General features: G+C 39.8%; 1 protein-coding gene across 3 annotated transcripts in view; it reads right to left on the minus strand.

Moving 5' to 3' along the window:
• Positions 1-22,301, minus strand: part of ATP8B4 (ATPase phospholipid transporting 8B4 (putative)) — a 255,071-nt gene extending 232,770 nt beyond the window's left edge. For 2 of the 3 annotated variants that reach the window (XM_059372800.1, XM_059372802.1), the window contains exon 1: positions 22,243-22,301. The gene's annotated coding sequence lies outside the window, so the exon portion shown is untranslated. Of the gene's footprint in view, positions 1-12,271; positions 12,438-22,242 lie in introns of those variants that run through there. The other variant, XM_059372801.1, reaches the window with a different exon arrangement.
• Between the last annotated feature and the right edge of the window lie 215 nt (positions 22,302-22,516).

The raw sequence follows: 22,516 nt of genomic DNA on the forward strand, positions 1-22,516 counted from the left end.
ATCTTTATAAAAAAAAAAAAAGAAAGAAAGAAAAAGAAAAAAAGATCAAATTCTAGCATGACCCCTTGGACCCTCCACAACCTGGTCCTTGCTCATTTTTCTAGCCTAATTTTCCATCGCTCTCTTCACTGCCCTCATGCCTCCTTGTACCCCATCATATCTATACTCCAGAAACACTCAGCTCAGCTTCTTTCCACCTGGGAGCCCACCCCATGCTCTTCACTCTGCCTATAACCACCTAACCCATCCAACCCCTTAACCTAACTCCCACTTGTATTTCCCATATCAATTCATATATTACTTCCTCTATGAGGCCTCTCTGATCCCCCAAATCAGAGATAGGGGCACCTGTGTGTGCTCTCATATAATCCAGAACTTCCCACAAGAGCCTCTATCACTCCAGAACATATCTGCCTATTATTATATTATATTGCCTATGTCCTCATTAGTCTACAAACTCCAGTAGGACAGTGACCTCATCTGTCTGGTTCACAGCTATATTTTCAGTACCTAATGCATGAACGGCATATAACTATGCTCAATAAATATTCGCTAAATGAAACAAGGAATGAGGTCGTTAATTTCTATTAGGAAAAGACCAAGGACTTTCACACATTAAAGGGCTCTTCCCTTTTTAAATCTTTTTGTAGTGAAGTATATACAATTAAATATTTATTCATGTAAGAGAAAGAGAGTGTGGAGGGAGAAGGAGAGAATCGTCAAGCCGACTCCCCACTGAGTGCAGAATCCAACATGATTCCATGTCCCTGAGATCACGACCTGAGCTGAAATCGAGAGTCAGACACTCAACCGACTGAGCCACCCAGGAACCCCTTTATTGAAGTATAATGAACATACAATGTTGTCCTAGTTTCAGGTGTACCACCTGAATCCAAGTATGGATTTGGCAATTATATACATTACTCAATGCTCACCACAATAAGTGTAAAGCCACTTCCCTTTTAGCAACTATCCCTTCCCAGGACCCAACCCCACATGCCAGAACGTCTTAGATCGTCCCAGCCTGGGAGCCACCATGCCTTTCTCATCTACTCCCTCCTTCTGGCCCATTCCCATCCTCTTTTTATACCCCCATCTGCAGCCAAGGAAAAACCTCAAGGATGAACATTTGCTTACCAGAGAAAGAGTACTGCACACAAACTAAAGAGCAACAGAAAGAAGAGAATTTTGCAAAGCTTGGAGAAGGAGAACAAAAGGAGGCACTACAGCTATTTAATAATAATTTTTAAAAGATACATTGAAAAGATTTTTTCTTTAGAGGTAAGGCCTTCCTGCAAGAAATAATAAGAATAGGGACACCTGGGTTGCTCAGCCGGTTGTGTCTGCCTTCAGCTCAGGTCGTGATCCCAGTGTCATGGCCGGTATGACAAATCGATCAGGGAACATGAGGGTAAGAGGACGGTGAAAAGAAATTAAGAGACAAAGAGATGGGGGCAGGAGGGACACTGAGGAGGATGTCCAACAGTGCCGATTTTATTCCACATCTTACAAGCATTTATAAGAGAGACCACAATAGGAGGAGTAATACATCAGTACCTAGTCAGATGACCACAAGTTTCTATAACAAGTTTACATTAACTACAAGCAAACCTCGTGATTCCAGGTAGTCTCAGCTAATGCCATTAGCAGGACAACCAACCAAGGAGTTGGTTATGGGAGGTACAGGAACAACAAGGACCTCTAAGAATTCATGACCCTGACCACATTGTTCCCTTCTGTAGGGAGAGTGTGTGGGAAGTCACGTAAGCGAGCACACGACACAGCACAGACCCTTTCTCAGTGTTACTCAACTTTTCTGTCCTTAACCTTGTGAAGGTGTCTGGACTTTGAAGGAGACACAAGTCAGGGCCTGGTTTGATCCTCGACTCCAACCATGCCATGGCCTCCAACATCCCAGAGTCCTGGGATCCGCCCTGCATGGGGCTCCCTGCGAGCTCTCTCCCTTTCTCTCTCAAAGTTTTCACATGAACAGATATTTCTCAAAGAAGACATCCAAATAAATGGCCAACAGACACATGAAAAAGTGCTCAACATCACTCGGCATCAGGGAAATACAAATCAAAACCACAGTGAGATACCACCTCACAGCAGTCAGAATGGCTAAAATTAACAAGTTAGGAAATGACAGATATTGGTTAGGATGCAGAGAAAGGGGAACTTTCTTACACTGTTGGTGGAAATGCAAGCTGGTGCAGCCACTCTAGAAAACAGTAAGAAGGTTCCTCAAAAAGTTGAAAATAGATCTACCCTATGACCCAGCAACTGCACTAGTGGATATTTACCCTAAAGATACAAATATCTGTATTTGTATTTAGTATTTAATATTTGTATTTAGTATTTATTTGCATTTATCTTTATTTAGTGATCAGAAGGGGCACATGCACCCTAATGTTTATAGCAGCAATGTCCACAATAGCCAAATTATGAGAAGAGCCTAGATGTCCATCAATAGATGAATGGATAAAGACGATGTGGTACATATCTACAATGAAATGATATGCAGCCATCAAGAAAAATGAGATCTTGCCATTTGCAACAAGGTGGATGGAACTAGAAGATATTACACTAAGCAAAATAAACCAATCAGAGAAAGACAATTATCATATGATTTCACTGATATGAGGAATTTGAGAAAGAAGACAGAGGATCATAGGGGAAGGGAGGGAAAAATGAAACAAGATGAAACCAGAGACGGAGACAAACCATAAGAGACTCTTTATCGGGAAACAAACTGAGAATTGCTGGAAGGAATGATGGTAGGAGGGATAGGGTGGCTGGGTGATGGACACTGGGGAGGGTATGTGCTCTGGTGAGTGCTGAGCATTGTGTAGACTGATGAATCACAGACCTGTACCCCTGAAACAAGTAATACATTATATGTTAATAATAAATAAATGATAAAATAAAGTCTTTAAAAATAATAAAATAAAATAAGTAAGTAATAATATGGTTAAATGTGTGTTTTTATCCAAGGACTCTTTGTTCTAAAAAACAGTCACAACGGATACAAAATGGGAGCAGGGAGAAGGATGAATGGATTCTGTGACATTGACATCTGAATCTGGTGGCCCCATCTGGCCAGACAGTTAAGGCTCATCTTGCAAGTTCTAAGCCAACTTGTTAGGGCCTTAAAATTCTCTCCTGAGACTAAGTCAACATGTGTTTTCATGGGCTCAGAGTCCCAGGAGCAGGTGAAAGGAAGAATGATTCTTTAAGCAAGAGGGCAAAAGGGACTCTACACCCTGACAGGTGGCAATTAGAATGTAGGCAGAAGAAAGAAATTCAATCTCTCAGGAATTTAATGAGAGTACTGGCCACTGGCCAACTTATTCTGTCTTCTTAATGGTTTGCTACATTGATTTGATGGATTAATACTAACAGACAACCACTTCAAAAGACAAATATATAATATAAATGTAACCAAAACATATATATCTATGATATCATCCCTTCCTCTCTTATTTTAGATACTTCTGCAAACACTTCTCATTTTAACAGCTCCTAAGCCAACAAACTACCTTTCTAAAACTACCTCTAAGCCATAGAGCTATTTCATGTTTTTAATTTCTCTAATATCATCTTCCAAAATGTCTTAAAAATTTTAAAGATACTGAGTTAAATTCATTTTATGAATTTTAGCTTTTTTCACTAAAAATCTTCTCCACTTTATAATTAATCCAGAGTGATATAATCACAATCATATAAATTAATATTTCTACAAGACTTGTGAAAGTTTTTCTTATTATTGACCCTATTCAAGTGTTTTCACTCACTAAGACATAAAGTTACAACAAAAAATTAAGAATTGACCTTCAGGCCCATGTTTTCTCCAATCCAGTATTTTCCTTGTAACAGGAACAATTTCAGGCATGCTTGATAGAGGATTCACATTAATGTAGCAGATTCTAGTTCAACTTTGAGGAAGTGAAATTTAGTGCTTTCATTCTTGGACATTTATCAACGCACCAAAGTACCCCAGCTGACACTCTAATTCTAAAAGATGTCAGAGTAAAGAAAAAACCATCTTTTGTTGAACTTTCAGACCAGCTAAGTTCCAAGAAAATAGAGTAGACAAATCAGGTGGGAGAAAAGGTTTGCTAATATGGAATCTACCTTTAGAAGTAGGAGCTTAAGATTCTGAAATTCAACCATTTCCAAATGCTGAACAAAAAGTATCTATATGAATACATTCCTTATGTTTTACATCACCCCAAAGTAGAGGAAATAGAAAAAGGAAAGCTGCTGATAGGTCTTACTTAATTCTTGGTTTCATCTTATGCAAGGGATTAAAATGGTGGCTTCCTTGTGTGAAAGTCATGGGGCAGGGGGTAATAAGAAAAAGAGTTATAGGGGCACCTGGGTGTCTCAGTCAGTTAAGTTAAGCTCAGGTAATGATCCCAGGGTCCTGAGATCGAGTGCCACGTTGAGCTCCCTGCTCAGCGGGTAAGTGTGCCTCTCCTGCTCCATTTACCTCTCCCCCTGTTCATGCTCTCTCTCCCGCCCTCTCTCGCTCTCAAATAAAAATATTTAGAAAAAGAAAAAAGAAAGAGGTATGGAAAAAGAGGAAGACAGAAAAAGGAATAGCTAATGGCTAAGTAACAGCAAAGAGCTTTTATGTCTATTAATTCATTTTTAAAGACAATGAGTGGTTTTCCTGAAAAGATTGAAGGTTATTTGCTTCCATAAGGTTTTTTATTTGTTTGTTTGTTTTTACATTTCCAGTTCATGTTTCAAATCTTGGTTACGAAAAATAATTCTTCTAATGGGAAAAGTAACAAAGTCAGAGAAAAGAAGGAGCTGGTTTCAGACACCTTGAGCCTGAAGGTGATAACAAGACATCCAAGTTAGAAATGTTACTTAAGCAGCTATATGCAGAAGAGAGCATACTGTCTGGAATATGATTTCACAAGGTCTCTACTTGTAATGGAAATGGGTACATCTGAATGCAGGTGACTCAACATTTTAAACAAAGGATTAAAATGGAGATTCCCTTTAATGATCTGAGGACATTCAACAATGAAGTTATTATAGTTAATTCCCCCTGCTCCAATTCCATGATCACCAAGCAACCTGCTGATAATAACTTGCCTTCCCACAAAAGTCTGTCTACAGGGAAAGAGTACACTAGCCTGCTGAAGTGAACATTCTGGTCCTCCTGACAGTTATATTACATGTTTTAAATTAATAAATTGTCATTCTTATTTTATACTACCAGTCTCCTGAGCTAATATTAGTCTAACTCAGAAACATAAATCTGTCTTTAGTATGCTGTTCAATTACAGTCCAAAATTTATAAGATAAACAACCCATTCTAGATGGAGTAAATTCACCAAGAGGCCTCCGAGAGAACAGCCATCCCAGTGACTTACTTAAGGGGCAGCAGGATGTGGTGGCTGGGAGCTAGCTTGTCCTTTGGAGTCAAGCAGACTAACCTTCAATTCCTACTTTTTCCACTAACTCGTTGCAGAATCCAGGCCTAATAAGCTCAGAACCTACTGGATGGACTGTTGGGGATGGTGGCACATGAGGAAAAGGCTCATTAGACATTAGTTATCTTGAAGGCAAGATAGTTCTTCTGAACTTTGTCAAAGTATCTAAATAAACATTTGGATGAAATGTCCTCATTTCACCCTAACTTTCTTCAAGACATTCTACAATAAAACAAAGGAGGTAAGTGTGAACGGATAATGAAACTTTAAAGAGGAGATGTGCTTGTGGTGGGGGCACAGCCCTGGGGATAAATTAAGGGGAGGGAAAAGAGTGAAAAGAGAAAGACTGAAAATACAAGGTAGAATGATAGAAAAACAAAGGAGGAGATCAGAAAAGAAAGGGGCAAGAAAGGAGCTGAGATAGTTGAGGAAAACACGGGACCAGTGGAAGCCAGGAAAGCAACATGGAGCAGATTCCTGGCAGATTCCTGGCAGCTTCTCCTTACTTACTTAGAGTGCTGCCCAGGTGAGCCCATCACTGCCTGTCTTCAAAGCAGAGTCTAGGAAGGAAGCAGAGTCCCCTCCTGGGGGAGGTCCTCTACTCCCTTTGAGCAGTGGGTTCTCTCCAGTTCTCAGGACTCAGGGAGAAGATGCGCCAAAGGGGAAAGGAGGTGCACAGCTTCAATAAGCGCATCCCTCACCCCTTGTGAGACCTCCCAACCTCTTCCCTCTCTTCTCTACTCTTTTCTGCTCTGCTTGCCTTCCTCATTCCCCAACTCCACTTTCTCTTCTTTTTTGGAAACACTGTACTATACAGGAGACACTTTTAGGAAAATAGATTCCAGTCCCAGCTCAACTAATTTCTATCTAGTGTTACTTTGGCCAAGTCACTTCCCCTTCCTAAGGCTCAATCCTGGAATCTGTAAAATAAGGAAAATAATGCCTTCCTTTTAGAGTTGTTGTAAGGGTAAATATACATCTGTATATGGTTCATTCCATAAAAATGTGTTCCCTTCTCTCCTCCCATTTGTCTTTTCTTCTACTCCCTCCCTTTTTTCCTCCTTCAATCTCCCAGTTTCCCTTCTCTGTTTTCTTAACTTTCCCTTATCTTTTTCAGTCAGGCACTTGCTTCCTAACCTAATTCACCTTGTCTCTGAAGAATACCCCAACTAAGAACGGAAGGGAAGGGGGCTGACCAGCAGGTAAAGCTTGAAAACCCTGCCTGCCTGAACCCTAGTGGCATCTGAGGATGGAAAGTTGGAGGGCAGGATTAGGGAACCAGCCCCTTCTCTCCTCCCTCTTCTGCCCTCCATCTTCTCTGATCCTACCCTTTTCCCGCTCCTTCTTCTGGCTCTGGGTTCCCAAAGCCAAAAAAGCAATAAGACCCAGGAAAGACATCCTGGTGCAGCAGGGAAGTCTCAGCCTTGAAAAGAATGCCTGAGCTTCTGTCTGCAAGTGTGCAATGTTGAATGTGATGTGTGGGTAGGAGGTACAGATAGTGTTTTAATCATATTCAGTGTCAGTGACAGATGTCAACAGCCACAGCACTTGTCAGTTGTCCGTAATGGACAAAAGTAGAAGTGAACAGAATATAAGGCTGTGTGTGTGTGTGTTGATCGTTGTACAGCCAAATTTATAAACAGCTTAGTATTTAGATATAATCACCATTCCCTGACAATAAATTATTGCATTTCCCATATAATGTATATTAGGTTGATTTTGTTGTGAGTTGTCATGTCAACACCACAGTCTGTTTATATTCTGTTAGGCATGCAGCTGTTACCCAGCCACAAGATTCTGAAGTGGTGGGAACCATGCTTCCCTTCCTCCTCTTGTTTATCCCCTGCTCACTTTCATCCTTGCTCTCCCCTCATTCCTTTCCCCTTTCTCGGTCTTCCCTAGCCTGCTCCTGCTGCTCCTCTAGTGCACTTTTGCCCTCATGCTGCCTTTCTCTCCCAAACATGCCTCACCCTGGCTTAGTCTTCTTCCTTCCCCTCTCACTTCCCTTTTCTTCCAACATTCTATCAGTCAGACAGCTGGGCTTGGTCCTACGAGCTCTGTAACCTCCAGCAAGTTCTCTCTTTTCTAAGCCCCGGGTTTCTCATCTGTAAAGGGACAATTAGAGTAACTCACAGGATCATTAGGCATGCCTACAAAAAAATTAACACAGTGCCTCCAGCTACAAAGTTAGGACTCAAGAAAGAAAGGTTTTTGGTTTTATATATATATATTTAAGTCTCCACAAGTAAAAAACCTCCTGTCAGGGGCATCTGGGTAGCTCATCAGTTGGGCATCTGCCTTCAGCTCAGGTCATGATCACAGGATCCTGGGATGGAGCCCCATTAGCCTGCCTCTCTCCCTCTGCCCCTCCCCACTGCTTGTGCTTTCTGTCAAATAAATAAAATCTTTTAAAAAAACAATCTGGGGCACCTGGGTGACTCAGTGGGTTAAGCCTCTGCCTGCCTTCGGCTCAGGTCATGATCTGCTCAGCAGGGAGCCTGCTTCCTTCTCTCTCTGCCTGCCTCTCTGCCTACTTGTGATCTCTCTCTCTCTCTGTCAAATAAATAAATAAAATCTTTAAAAAAAAAAAAAAAACAATCTGAGGGTTTTGAAGGGGCAGGGGGTGGGAGATTGGGGAGTCAGGTGGTGGGTATTATGGAGGACATGTATTGCATGGAGTACTAGGTGTGGTGCATAAACAATGAATTCTGTTACACTGAAAAGAAATTTAAAAGAAAAAAGAAAAATCAAAAAAAACTGTAAAATCTGAACATCAGTAGGGATGGCTCTCTATCATCAAACATTTATTGGGTACTTATTCTTTAAGATTTTTATTTATTTATTTATTTATTTATTTATCTATCTATTTAAGAGAGAATGTGAGGAGGGGGGTATTATAGAGAATCTTAAACAGACTCCGTGGACTGAGGGCAGAGCCTGATGCAGGGCTCAATCTCAAAACTCTGAGATCATGACCTGAGCTGAAACCAAGAGTCAGAATCTTAAGTGGCTGAGACACCCAGGTGCTCCAGCTAGATATCTATTCTATGTCAAACCTGGGTGGGTAGAGGGAGGCAAGTAACATTAGATCCTACCTCTGTCCTTTAAGTACCTCTAGTCTGGAAAAGATAAATACATAGATCTTTTGAATGGCTATGATGGAAGCAAGGACTGAGCATCATGGAAACAGAGGGAAGGGAGTCACCAAGCCTGCTTTGCAGAGTTAGCCAAGACGTTACAGGCAGTGATTCTGAATTGATCCCTTTGAAAAGGAAAGAAGAGTTTGCTCACTAAAATGAGGAAAGGTCAGGCAAAAGGTACAGCTTGTGGAAAGACAAAGTATTGTGAAAGGGAAAGGAAGGTTTGGGTAGCAGTGAAATTCATGGCAATGAGATTATAGGGGTCATGAAGCTGGCAAAGTAGATTAGAAATGGATTCTGAAAGAACCTAGATGTCCATCAACAGATGAATGAATAAAGAAGATGTGTATATATATACCATGGAATAATATGCAGGCATCAAAGGAAATGAAATCTTGCCATTTTCGACGATGTGGATGGAACTGGGGGTATTATGCTTAGCAAAAATAAGTCAATCGTGGGCGCCTAGGTGGCTCAGTGGGTTAAGCCACTGCCTTTGGCTCAGGTCATGATCTCAGGTCCTGGGATCGAGTCCCACATCGGGCTCTCTGTTCAGCAGGGAGCCTGCTTCCCTCTCTCTCTCTCTCTCTGCCTGCCTCTCCGTCTACTTGTGATCTCTTTCTATCAAATAAATAAATAAAATCTTAAAAAAAAATAAGTCAATCAAAGAAAGACAACTATCATATGATCTCCCTGATATGAGGAAGTAGAGATGCAACATGGGGGGGGGGGGGTTTGGAGAGTAGGAAAAGAATAAATGAAACAAGATGGGATTGGGAGGGAGACAAACCATAAGAAACTTTTAATGTCACAAAACAAATTGAGGGTTGCTGGGGGAAAGAGGAGAGGGGGAGGGCAGTAGAGTTATGGACATTGGGGAGGGTATGTGCTATGGTGAGTACTGTGAAGTGTATAAACCTGGTGATTCACAGACCTGTACCCCTGGGGCTGATAATTCATTATGTTTATAAAAAAATTTTTAAAAAATGGATTCTGAAACAAGTAATCATCTTCATCATTGTTGTCATCATCATCACTACCATTCACTGGGTACTTGGCCTTGTGCTAAGTACTTGACACATATCATCTCACTTAATCCTCACCAAAACTCTATAGGCAAGGACTATCATTGTCCTGATTTGAAAGATGATGAGATATAAGGCAGGGCTGTCTTCAAGACCCATGGTTCATGGTTCATGTGTTCATTACCATGGTTAATACCCATGGTAATGGGGAAGTGGAAAGTAGAAGAGGTCTCTCAGAGAAGGATATGGGTAGAATCCAGCCCCTCTTGTCCATGGCCATTGTACTCTGTGTCTCTCTATGCAAGCATAGGCTATCAGCACTTTTAGGAAGGTTACACTCACAACATGACCTGACATGGAAAGAACTGGAGGAGCAGTGACAACAGGCAAGTGAAGCTGGATTCTAAAAATAGTTCTGTGGTTGAATTGACCATTTTATAAATTGTCCATATGTTGAGGTGCAGAACAAAAAGGAGGAGGAGGAGGAGCCATTAAAATGACAAGTATAGCATGGAAGGGAGAAGAAAGAGAAAACAGAGAGGCAGAGATTGGGATGGGAGAACAATAATTTCAGTTTGAATACATTAGTCTTGAAATTTCTCTTGATTGTTAAAAATATCCTTAACACTGAAGAGAAAAAACAGATTTGTAGAGTTCGAATCGTCAACATCTATGAAAGCATTGAAGTCATGGGAAATGAATGATCTCACTCAGGAAGAATAAGAATTAAAAGAAGTGAGAGGACAGAGGGTGAGGATGAGTCAGTAAACAGTTGAGGAAGCCCTAGGGAACACTCAACTTCAAAAAAAAAGGGGGGGGGGGTCAGAGAAGGATATATTGAAATGAAATGCTCAGGCTTTCGTGCTGTGGTGTCTTCCTCTGGACATCTAGCACAGAGTCTACATGGGGTAGGTGTTCAACAAGCTGGAGTTGACCAAAGAAATGGAAGAGAGAGAAAGGAAAAAAAAAGTTCCAAAAATGCAATGACCAATATATTTAATATTTACATTTACTATTTAATCAGAAGTTAATATTTGAAAAATATTTAACATTGCTAAGAAGTCAAATAAGATTTTAGGCATGAGGAACACGTGGAGGTTACTATTTTCTTGGACATCTTTTTATGAGAAATCCTGAAAATACCAGCATCTACTTCTTATATATGCAATACAAGCATCTAGAATACATGCATTAACAAGATTTCTAAGAGAGCTACAATTTCTAATTTACTTTGAAAAAAGAGGTTAAGTCTTTTCCAACTAAATGAAAATTTCCAATTTACCAGGTAAGAACAAAATAAAATCCTCCCGTGCACAAACAAACAAACAAAAAATTCTCCAGGTGCACAAAAAATTACTTGACCCTTCATTTTAAAGACGCATGATAAAACAATATAAAAGCACAAGATGGATAAATATAGGTTTTTAAAAAATCACTCGGAATTTACATTTTGCAGTAAAGGCTAGCATAGAACACCCGAGCAAAGGTGATTTTCAGGGACAGATGCTCATAATTCCACACAGTCCTTTATTTTCCTCCTCTCAATTCTAATAAGCCTTCAGCCCCCAATTAAAATTTCTCACCAATTTCCTTTCTTCCCCAAACAGTGACCTGAGACGCTCTCATGATCAACCAAAGCTATAAGTATTGATTTCTCAAGTCAGACAAATCTCAGCACCAAAAACATACCACTCCAGCCTCAGAGAGTAGTTTAGTTAAAAAAACTGTTCATGTTCGGGCGCCTGGGTGGCTCAGTGGTTAAGCCGCTGCCTTTGGCTCAGGTCATGATCTCAGGGTCCTGGGATCGAGACCCGCATCGGGCTCTCTGCTCAGCAGGGAGCCGGCTTCCTCCTCTCTATCTCTCTCTGCCTGCCTCTCTGCCTACTTGTGATTTCTCTCTGTCAAAAAAATAAATAAAATCTTAAAAAAAAAAAAAAAAAAAAAAAAAAAAAAAGGAAAAAAAAAAAACTGTTCATGTTCAAAGCATGAATCAGTCATAGAATAAACAATACCTTGAACAGGGAAGCCAGATACAAATCCCTTAAAAAAAAAAAAAGAAATCAATTACTCCAACACCCACAAACAAAAAGAAATGAAGCTCACTGTTACTCCCATTGGCCATTTAATAGGTGGTACATGGCGCCTAGGTGGCTCCATCAGTTAAGCATCTGCCTTGGGCTCAGTTTATGATCCCAGGGTCCTGAGATCCAGCCTTGATTCAGCCTCCCCGCTCAGCAGGGAGCTTGCTTTTCCCTCTCCCACTCCCCCTGCTTGTGCTCTCAAATAAATAAAATCTTTATTTTTAGACTGTTTGCTAAACCTCAACCATACCCAAGATGAAAACAGCAAAACAAAAGAGCAACATAGAAAAGAGAAAGAGAAAGCTCCAGACAGCCCTGAGCAGACTCTCCTCTTGGCCTCACCAACCCTTGAATGCTCCCCACAGACTCACCTCAGACTGGACCTAACCCTCCCAAAAGGGAGGATTCAGGGAGATCAAACAGGTACCCACTCCATGACCAGGTCAATGAGAACAATGAGAAAAGCAAGGCTATTCTAAAAGCTCTAGCAATTACATAGAAAACAAACAGGGTCTCTAGGGGACATTCTTGAAAACCTGAGATCAACTCCCGGAAAAACACTCTTGACCACTTACCGCTACAGGAAGCTGCTAGATGGCAGATCAGAATCAGCATCTCATCAGAAAAAGAAGGCAGCTTTGTAGGAAAGCAGCTACCCTACCAGTGAAGACCTGGGAGAGAAAACCACTCCTTGGAAAAATACCAAAAGCCCAGAAGAGTCTCTCCTTCTAGAGTTGCCTGCTATCGCTGCCAGGGCAGAACTGGTTAATCCTGAAGAAACAAAAGGAAGCTCCCTAGAGGCGGGCTTCAGCAGGATGGCTTTCCTCTGTGGGAACCAAGAGTTCAGAAGGATGGAAGCAGATAACAGAAAGTCACAGTTACCACTTCTGCTTACCAAACTTTCATCAACCCTCAATGAGGAAAATAAGCAAACATCTTTAGAGTTCCCACCTGTTCTTCCCCAGAGATGAAGGAATTCACATTTTTAAAAAATCACTGGAAGGGGAGTTTTACTATCTTATGAATGAAAGCTAAGCACATGCAAGCAACATTTAATATGAAGAATGAAGACACTTTTTCCAAACATCCTTAAATTCAACTCAGAGTAAAGCAAACAATTAACCCCTGAAGGTGTCAAAAAATAAATGCACATTAGGAAATAGATTTAAAGTTTTTAGTTCAGAATCACTTTGAGCGGGTTCTTGTTTTTAAGATGGGATTAGATGAAAACAAAATATTTTGGTTTGTGTCTATTTTTAAAAGAAGAGATTATGTCTTCTTTTAAGTATGTCTAAACCCATTTATGGGTTTTCCGGAAGTTGCATCAGATTTGCAGTTAAGTACTAAAGCCAACTACATTTTTTAAATTTTTTTTCACATGTTTATTATTCATTATGCTCAGTTAGCCAGCATACAGTACATCATTTGTTTCTCATGTAATGTTCACCTATTCATTAGCTGTGTGTAGCACTCAATGCTCATCACAACACATGCCCTCCTTAATACCCATTGAAGGGAGGGGTGGTGGGGGATGGGGAAACCAAATACATTTTAATCATGTCTCTATAACCAGAGCAGGTTGATGGTCTGCACACATCAACTCCACTCTCCTGGAAGATCCTGGTGCTGAGCCCTCACACCTCTACAGAGAGCCAGATCAGAGAGAAAAAAGACTTTCCCTGCCAAGCCTCCCCAGTCCTAAGAAATTGCAGATTTCTTGAAATGAGAGTGATGGCTTTCTTTCTTGCATGGTAGAAAGAACAAAAAACAGCTCTTAAAAAGAAAGTAATCATTTCTTTATGATATTTAAAGTGAAAAACTCTTTAAAAATGTTTTCAAATCTAATTTCTATACCACTTTTTAACCTATTTTATTAGCAACTACTATAAGTTTGGTAATTCCCTTTGTTGAAGAAGATATAAGGAAATCAGCATCTTGGGGCACCTGGATGGCTCAGTGGGTTAAAGCCTCTGCCTTCGGCTCAGGTCATGATCCCAAGGTTCTGGGATCGAGCCTTGCATCGGGCTCTCTGCTCAGTGGGGAGCCTGCTTCATCCTCTCTGCCTACTTGTGATCTCTGTCTGTCCTATAAATAAATAAAATCCTTAAAAAGAGAGAGAGAGAGAAATCAGCATCTTCTATACTATTACTATAGAAGTTGGTAAATAATTTTTTATTTTTTTAAAGATTTTATTTATTTGACAAAGAGAGCACAAGTGGGGGGAATGGCATAGGGAGAGGGAGAAACAGACTCCCCACAGAGCAGGGACCACCCCCAACATGGGACTTCATCCCAGGACCCCAAGATCATGAGCTGGGCTGAAGGCAGACACTCAACCAACTAAGCCACGCAGGCACCCGAAAGTTGGTAAGATATTTTTAAAGGGAAACTAAGTAGTGTCTATCAAATATAGAAATGTGAATGTTTCCATCTCTTAGGAATTTACCTCACAGATGATCATAATCACATCTGGAGAAATGTTCATTATAGCACTGTCTGTGACAGGAAAAAAACTAAAAATGGCTTGAGAATAGAGGACTGGCCAAATAAGTGAAGGTACATCCATGTAAAGGAGGATTATGCAGCCATCAAGAGAGAGTAGAACTGAAGTGAAGGATCAGATGGCCTGGGTTCAGATCCGACTCCAGCAGAGACTAGCCAGGTGACTCTGAGCAAGTTCCCGCACCTCTCTTCATCTCGGTACTTCATCTATAGTAAGATGAAAATTACAGTACTTACCACAGAGAATTACTGTGACTAAGACAGTGCCTAAAGTACAGCAGATGCTCAATAAATATTAGTGAATACCAGTTAAAGAGGTAGGCCTCTTTTTTAATACTTTTTTAAAGATTTTATTTATTTGACAAAGATCACATGTAAGCAGAAAGGCAGGCAGAGAGTCGGAGGAGGAGGGAGCAGGCTCCCCACTGAACAGAGAGCCCAATGCAGGGCTTGATCCCAGGACCTTGAGATCATGACCTGAGCCAAAGGCAGAGGCTTAACCCACTGAGCCACCCAGGTGCCTCAAGAGGTACACCTCTATAAACAGACATGGAAAGATGTCCAAGATAGACTGTCAAGTAGAAAAGAGCTAGTTGCAAGAGTATGCATAGGATAATTCCATTCTATAAGATTTGTTTTAAAGATTTTATTTATTTATTTGACAGACAGAGATCACAAGTAGGCAGAGAGGCAGGCAGAGAGAGAGGAAGAGAAGCAGGCTCCCCACTGAGCAGAGAGCCCAATGCGGGGCTTGATCCCAGGACCCTGGGATCATGACCTGAGCCGAAGGCAGAGGCTTAACCCACTGAGCCACCCAGGCGCCCCTGTAAGATATTTTAAATGTGCTTGCCGTTGACTGCCTGCTTCTTCCCAGTAAAATAAAAGCTCCTTGAGAGTGGGGACTTCTGTTCACTGTTGTATCCCATTTCCATAACAGGCATTCAATTAAGAATTTGTTGACTGGATGAATAAAATTAGGAAGGATAAGCAGAAAGAAATTTTTAACAGTAGTTGCCTCCAAAAAAACGGTATGGGGGTAGAAGGGCTGGTGGGCCCTGGGAGAAATAGTTCATTGATTCTTAGAAAAGTACCATTTAAATTTTTTACAGTGTGTATGTCAACTAATAAAAATGGAGTTCTTAGAAGATAGTGTTTTTGTTTGCAGGGTGCATCTTAAGACCTATGGGTGTCCCCCTCTAACAAAGGACCAATGAGGGAGCAAGGGATGATCTCCCTACTATCTGATAAGTTAATGAGTCAGAAAGTAACTTATAAAAGAAGGAAGGCGTGGAGCTCTCCTTTTCTTCTTGGCCTTCTATTGAGCTTTCCAAAGTTAACCTTACAATCTCCAAGCCAGATCCTCTGTCCTAATCCATTAGGACCCCTCTCCTTTACTTAAACATCAACCATACTTCCCCACAATGGCATCTCTGCCCAGATCATCCTCTCTCCCTGAGAGACCTTTTCCTTCATCTTTTTACTCCCAAACCTGTCCATAAAGGATCGTTTTCTGATTCCCAGCATCTCTGGCCCCTCCCTCTTGGACACTGCTAGAGTCTAGGTTTGATATCATCCACTGGCACTTACTCTAAATGCCTGCTATCTCCCCTCCCAGTTTGAGATGAGGTCTGTAAGGATCGATTCTTTAGTTTTGCAACCACTTCTTTCTTCCATGCATGCTCTCTTTCCCTCCCTCCCATGCAGGCATGAAGTTCTATACTATATTAAAAAAAAAAAAAAAAGACTGCCACATTAAAGAGCTATGTGTGATTTTGTTCCATTTGCCCAAAAGTTTCTCATACCAAAAAGAAGTCACCAGCCCTGTCATTCTCCCTGAAATGTCAATACTAGGGATATCTTTCTTACGCTTCCTCAGTATATTCTTGTTACATGCTTCTGAAAGTTCTAAGTGGATTTAAAATGCTCTAGTTCTTCATGTACTAACTAGTCAGAACTGATTTTTGTTTCTAATTAAGACCACTGATGAAATGAGAAATCCTAATAGCAGAAGAAGGTGAGACAGAAGGGCTTACCACACTCACAGTGACTGCCTCACATTCACCTCAAACACAGAAGCTCTCATAATGCACCCACATGCATGGGCAAGGGGAGTTACTAGCAATGATTTCATATCATTTTGAAATATTCGTTTAAAAATGCAAGTATCTTGCCATTAAATACTCCCTGGCTGATAGATCTTGGGGTGCTTAAAAAAGGATTTTACCATTTCATAGAATTATGTACTTAAAATCACGGAGTATTACTTTACGTCCCAAAGCTCTTGACCCATCTCTGAAATCTAACACTACAGCAGCAGCTGCTGCTAGTCCTCAGCCAGGCTGTCTTATCACCCACATGTCACCTTGACTCTCTCCCTTACTTCATTCAGATCTGTGATCCAAGTCCCCAACACTGAGAGGCCCAGTCTGGACAGCCTACCTAAAACCATACACACACACACACACACACACACACACACACACACACACACCCGTCTCTCTCCATCCCTTCTCTTGCTTTATTTTTTCCTCCATAGGAAAACACACACCTATTATACAGCATATTTCCTCGTATATTGTCCAGTTCCCCCCACCAGACAGTCAGCTTTAGGAGAACAGGGACTTGGTCTTTGGATATACACCCAGGGCCTAGAACAATGTGCAGTAGGTGCTTGAGGGATGTTGTATAAACCAATGACAGTAATAGCATTGTTGTGTAGCTTTTGTTGCTTACTAAATACATATGCATCCTCCTCCAAAATTTGAGCTGCTCAGAAACAGAGCTCTTGTCTCTTTCTTGGTCATCACCAACAGTGCCCAGCAGATAGTAATTTATCAAATGAACTGGAGATGAAATCTAAACTATAGTTCTCTGTATGACACTTTCCATTTCTACTAGATTTCCATTTATAATGTGCCCTCAAGTTAATTTTTTTTAGCTCACCTTAATCTGTCAGTCCCCAAAGTAGTGCCAGGTGATGGACCTAATTTGAGTAGACTTTGTTACAGGCATAGAGTGGTTAGGGTCAGATTTCAGACTCCTTTGTAACTGCATCTTGCAGTATGAAATTCAGAGGTAGAAGAGAAACCTAGGGAAAAGGATGGAAATCTATAGCAAGTTGAAGATGAAGAAAGCAACCACTCACTATTTATGGCATGAACAGAAGAGATACACTTGCTCTGGATAACCTAAAAAGTATAGGGGAAAGGAGGGTTTAAAAACTCTGCTTTATTAATTTCATAAGTCATTCAGTAAAAGCCTGCTGTGTGATCTTAGTACAATTAACATACTCTGTATTATTTCAGTCTTTCAAAAGATTTGCCTTATAACCCAGTATGCAGACAATTATTAAAAAGATATGTTGTCTAGATGAATGGATAAAGAAGATGTGGTGCATATATATACCATGGAATACTATGCAGCCATCAAAAGAAACGAAATCTTGCCATTTGCGATGACTTGGATGGAACTAGAGGGTGTTATGCTGAGCGAAATAAGTCAATCAGAGAAAGACAACTATCATATGATCTCCCTGATTTGAGGAAGTTGAGAGGCAACGTGGGGGGTTTGGGGAAGGAAAAGAATAAATGAAACAAGATGGGATTAGGAGGGAGAGAAACCATAAGAAACTCTTAATCTCACAAAACAAACTGAGGGTTCCGGGGTGGGGGGTAGGGAAAGGGAGGTAGGGTTATAGACACTGGGGAAGGTATGTGCTATGGTGAGTGCTGTGAAGTGTAAACCTGGTGATTCACAGACCTGTACCCCTGGGGCTAATAATACATTATGTGTTAATAAAAAATTAATTAATTAATTTTAAAAGTGAAAATAAAAAAATATATGTTGTCTATATATCCACTTGGTCATGTTAATTAAAATTTTCATTTAAATCAGCTTATTCTACTATGGAGATTGATACATCTAAAATCTCCCATTATGTATAAATTGCTTATTCTTATTTCTGTCAAATTCTTTGCTTTATATTAAATCTATGTTATAGAGGATAAAAAAACTTATAGTTACTAATTTTATAGTCCATGTGTTAAAATTATGAAGTCTAATATTTTTATTATAAAATATAACCACTTTATCTTTTATACTGATTTGGCTTTAAATCTATTTCATCTAATTACAATAAAGCTATACTAGCTTTTCCTTTGGTTAAAAATACATAAATAAAAATTATACCACATCTTCTTGATCCATTCATCTGTTGATGGACATCTAGGTTCTTTCCATAGTTTGGCTATTGTGGACATTGCTGCTATAAACATTCGGGTACACGTGCCCCTTTGGATCACTACGTATATATACACAATGGAATACTATGCAGCCATCAAAAGAAATGAAATCTTGCCATTTGCAACAACATGGATGGAACTAGAGCATATCATGCTTAGTAAAATAAGTCAAGCGGAGAAAGACAACTATCATATGATCTCCCTGATATGAGGAAGTGGTGATGCAACATGGGGGCTTAAGTGGGTACGAGAAGAATAAATGAAAGAAAATGGGATTGGGAGGGAGACAAACCATAAGTGACTCTTAATCTCACAAAACAAACTGAGGGTTGCTGGGGGGAGGGGGTTTGGGAGAAGGGGGTGGGATTATGGACATTGGGGAGGGTATGTGCTTTGGTGAGTGCTGTGAAGTGTGTAAACCTGGTGATTCACAGACCTGTACCCCTGGGGATAAAAATATATGTTTATAAAAAATAAAAAATTAATTTAAAAAAATACATAAATAAAAATTAAAAAATAAAATAAAATGAAAGTTTTACTTTTTTCTACTTATAGATAAATACCAAAAGAACAGAAGCCAGAGGCTCAAACAGATACTTGTACACCAATATCCATAGCAAAATTATCCACAATAGCCAAAAGGTGAAAACAGTCCATACATCAATTGATGGATAAAGGGATACACAAAATATGGTATACAAATTCCATGGAATATCAGTCGGCCTTAAAAAGGAATGACATTCAGGACACCTGAGTGGCTCAGTTGGTTAACTGTTTGCCTTCAGCTCCAATGATGATCCGGGAGTTCCCAGATGGAGACTCAGATTGAGCAACCTGCTCAGTGGGGAGTCAGCTTCTCTCTCAGCCCCTCACCTGACTCAAGCTCCTTCTTGTGCACTCATACACACTCTTTCTCTCTCAAATAAATAAAATCTTTAAAAAAAAAAAAAGGAATGAAATGATCATACATGATGCAACATGGATAAACTTTGAACACATTATGCTAAGTGAAATAATCCAGAAACAAAAGGAAAATATTGTAATAATTCCACTTGTATGAGGTACCTAGCATAGGCAAAGAACAGAGGTTGCCAGGGGTGGGGAAGTGGGGAAATGGGAGGTATTGACTGGGTACAGAGTCCCAGACTGGGATGAAAATATTCCAGAGATGAACAGCGATGACAGTTACACAGCACTGTGAATGTATTTAACATTACTGAACTGTACACTTAAAAATAGCTAAAATGGTAAACGGTATATATTCCCACTAGGTAATATTACCTGACCAAGTCTTCATTTTTAATCTTCATTATGTAGCATATACATTGTCAGAACACTAGAAGTTCCATTTTCTTAAAAAACCTTATTTTCCCTTTAAAAATCTTACTTTTTAGAAATGTCCCTGTTTGTAATCTAGAGTTTCCAAATCTAGAGTTTCTCAATGATCACCTCAATTTGTCCTCACAACACTCTAATGAATTATGTTAACGGAATTTTGATTAAGTATCTGAGCACTTGAGAGAAATGTTTTTCCCAATTTACTCACCCTCTTACCTTGTCTTCCAACTTTGCACATATTTCATCAAAAGGAAGAGATGGAAATTTTTATATTTAATATGAAGCCATGCAGGTTTTCTAACCAGAATAAATAGCACCATATTTCTCAAATCAGGTAAGTCTAGCTCTACTGCCAACACAGCTAAGAGCCAACAAATTACCATTTTAGGTCAACAGATAAACCACCTATAACAACCAGGATGCCTGATCCAATGTTGTCATTCAACAAGGGCAAATACTTTGCTAGCCACTTTGTGTTCACACAAAGATGAACAAAATGTGATTGCTGCTCATGAGATACTTCTGTGCTGGAAAGAGTCAGACATGCAGATGAAAGGATTCTACAATAAAAAGGTGGAAAACAGGCTCTGCTATTGAGAATGGGACCACCAAGCAGATTTAGCCCCTTGTGTCAATTCAATCTAATCACAATGAAATGAACTAATTAAGGTTTCATCAATTCCCTGAAATTTAGCTCTTACAAGAGTTTCAGGAGTTTTTTGTTTGCTTGCTTTTAATGCCAAGAAAGGAAGTTTGAGCTGACTAAAATATCAAACCAAGCCTTGGTATCAACCTGAGCAGCAGAGAAGTAACTCTGGCCTAAAATTATGATTTGGACATATATAACAAAAAAGAAAACCAGAACAAAGTATTCCCTAATTTTGTAAATGCTTTCTTGAGCAATCCACCTGTTGTGAGCAGACTGGAGGGCCAATCTGAACCTACTGAAGGAACATCTCTTTGAGAGGGGCCCTTGAGTGTATGTTATGCACTAAAGCATGACAATTGCAGAGTACAAATGTCATACATATTACTTAACTTCTTTAAACTTTAGCTTCCTGAGCAACCTAAGTATCCATTGATAGATGAATGTATAAAGATGTGTGTGTATATGTGTGCATGTATATATATAATATATTATATATATTATAATACTATTTAGCCATAAAAAGGAATAAAATCTTGCCATTTCCAACAACATGGATAGACCTAGGTGTTATGATAAGTGAAATAAGTCAGACAGAAAAGGACAAATACTGTATGGTTTCACTGATGGAAATGTGGAATCTAAAAAAAAAAAAAAAAAAAACTAAAACTAAAAAATGAAGAGGCAAAACAAAACACAAACAGACTCATAAATACAAACTACAAACTGGTGGCTGCTGGGGGTGGAGGAGTATGCACAAAAATAGGTGAAGGTGATTAAGAGGTACAAACTTCCAGTTATAAAATAAGTAAGTCAGGGCACCTGGATAGCTCAGTGGTTTAAGGCCTCTGCCTTCAGCCCAAGTCATGGGCCCAGGGTCCTGGGATCGAGCCCCAGATCAGGCTCTCTGCTCAGCAGGTAGCCTGCTTCCGCCTGCTTCTCTACCTATTTGTGATCTCTGTCTGTCAAGTAAATAAATTAAAAATAAATAAATAAAATAATTCGTTAAAATGTACTATACAGGACAGGGAACACAGTCAATAACATTGTAATAACTTTGCTGATAGATGATGACTAGAGTGATCACAGTGGTGATTATTTCTTTGTGTATACAAATGTTGAATCTCTGTTATATATCTAAAACTAATATAATATCATTTAGAATGTCAACTACTGTTCAATAAAAAAAATAAAATAACTGTTTGCTTCCTGGTGATAAAATTGGGAAAATTAAAAACTGCTTATCAAGCTATTCATGAAGATTTAATGAGATATTCACTAAATGAATATTAAATTCATAAAAGAACAAGTGTGTGTGTAAGTTACATACGCAGTGATATAACAAGAAAAATACATAACCCAAAGCCTGTAATACAATTATTGCCCAGCAAAGGTCAATGTCCTCCCTGCTCTCTCCAGAATCTTCTCAAATGGCTACCACATTTCTTTCATCAGAAGAGAAGGAAGACCTCTGAGTTCTGAGCTATTCTACCTCTCCGGTTCTTTCCGTCCTGATACAACCATCTGCCTTCTCCTCTTCTGAGATAGTAGTTCCCAGGAATATTCTTTCTATATACCATAAAACAGCACAAGAAACAGACAGCTTTAAATGATTGATGAAATCAATCAGGAAAAACTGCAGTTTTAATATTTCCTTCCGGCACCCCAGAGGATTATTTAAGAACAAGGACAAGTTTCAGCCAGTGACAGAAGTACACTAAAAATGTTCCTGCTGACCACAACCTCCTCTCTTCAGTGCCTGAAACCTACTCACTTTCCACTCAGAAACAGTGTCACCAAACCTTGAAATCATACATACCTTTCTGGTCCTCAATATCTAGAAACAAAGAAGAATTTTCCAACCTCTTCTGGTTTCATGTACTATCTGGCACTCTCTGTGGTGTGTTTGGTTAAAGTTCACCAAGAGAAGGTAACCCAACTCCTCCCCCCATCCCCAACAATGACTTCCTCTTGGTTAGCCTTTTGTGTAAGAAAGTAGGTTTCCTTACATTGGCCAACATAAACGATTGACCCATCGCTGGTGGTACCATTTCCTATGTGGGACTTTCCATCTTTAATGAAAAGACTAACAG

Source organism: Mustela nigripes, chromosome 13, assembly GCF_022355385.1.
Source record: "Mustela nigripes isolate SB6536 chromosome 13, MUSNIG.SB6536, whole genome shotgun sequence".
In the NCBI taxonomy this organism is placed as follows: domain Eukaryota; kingdom Metazoa; phylum Chordata; class Mammalia; order Carnivora; family Mustelidae; genus Mustela; species Mustela nigripes.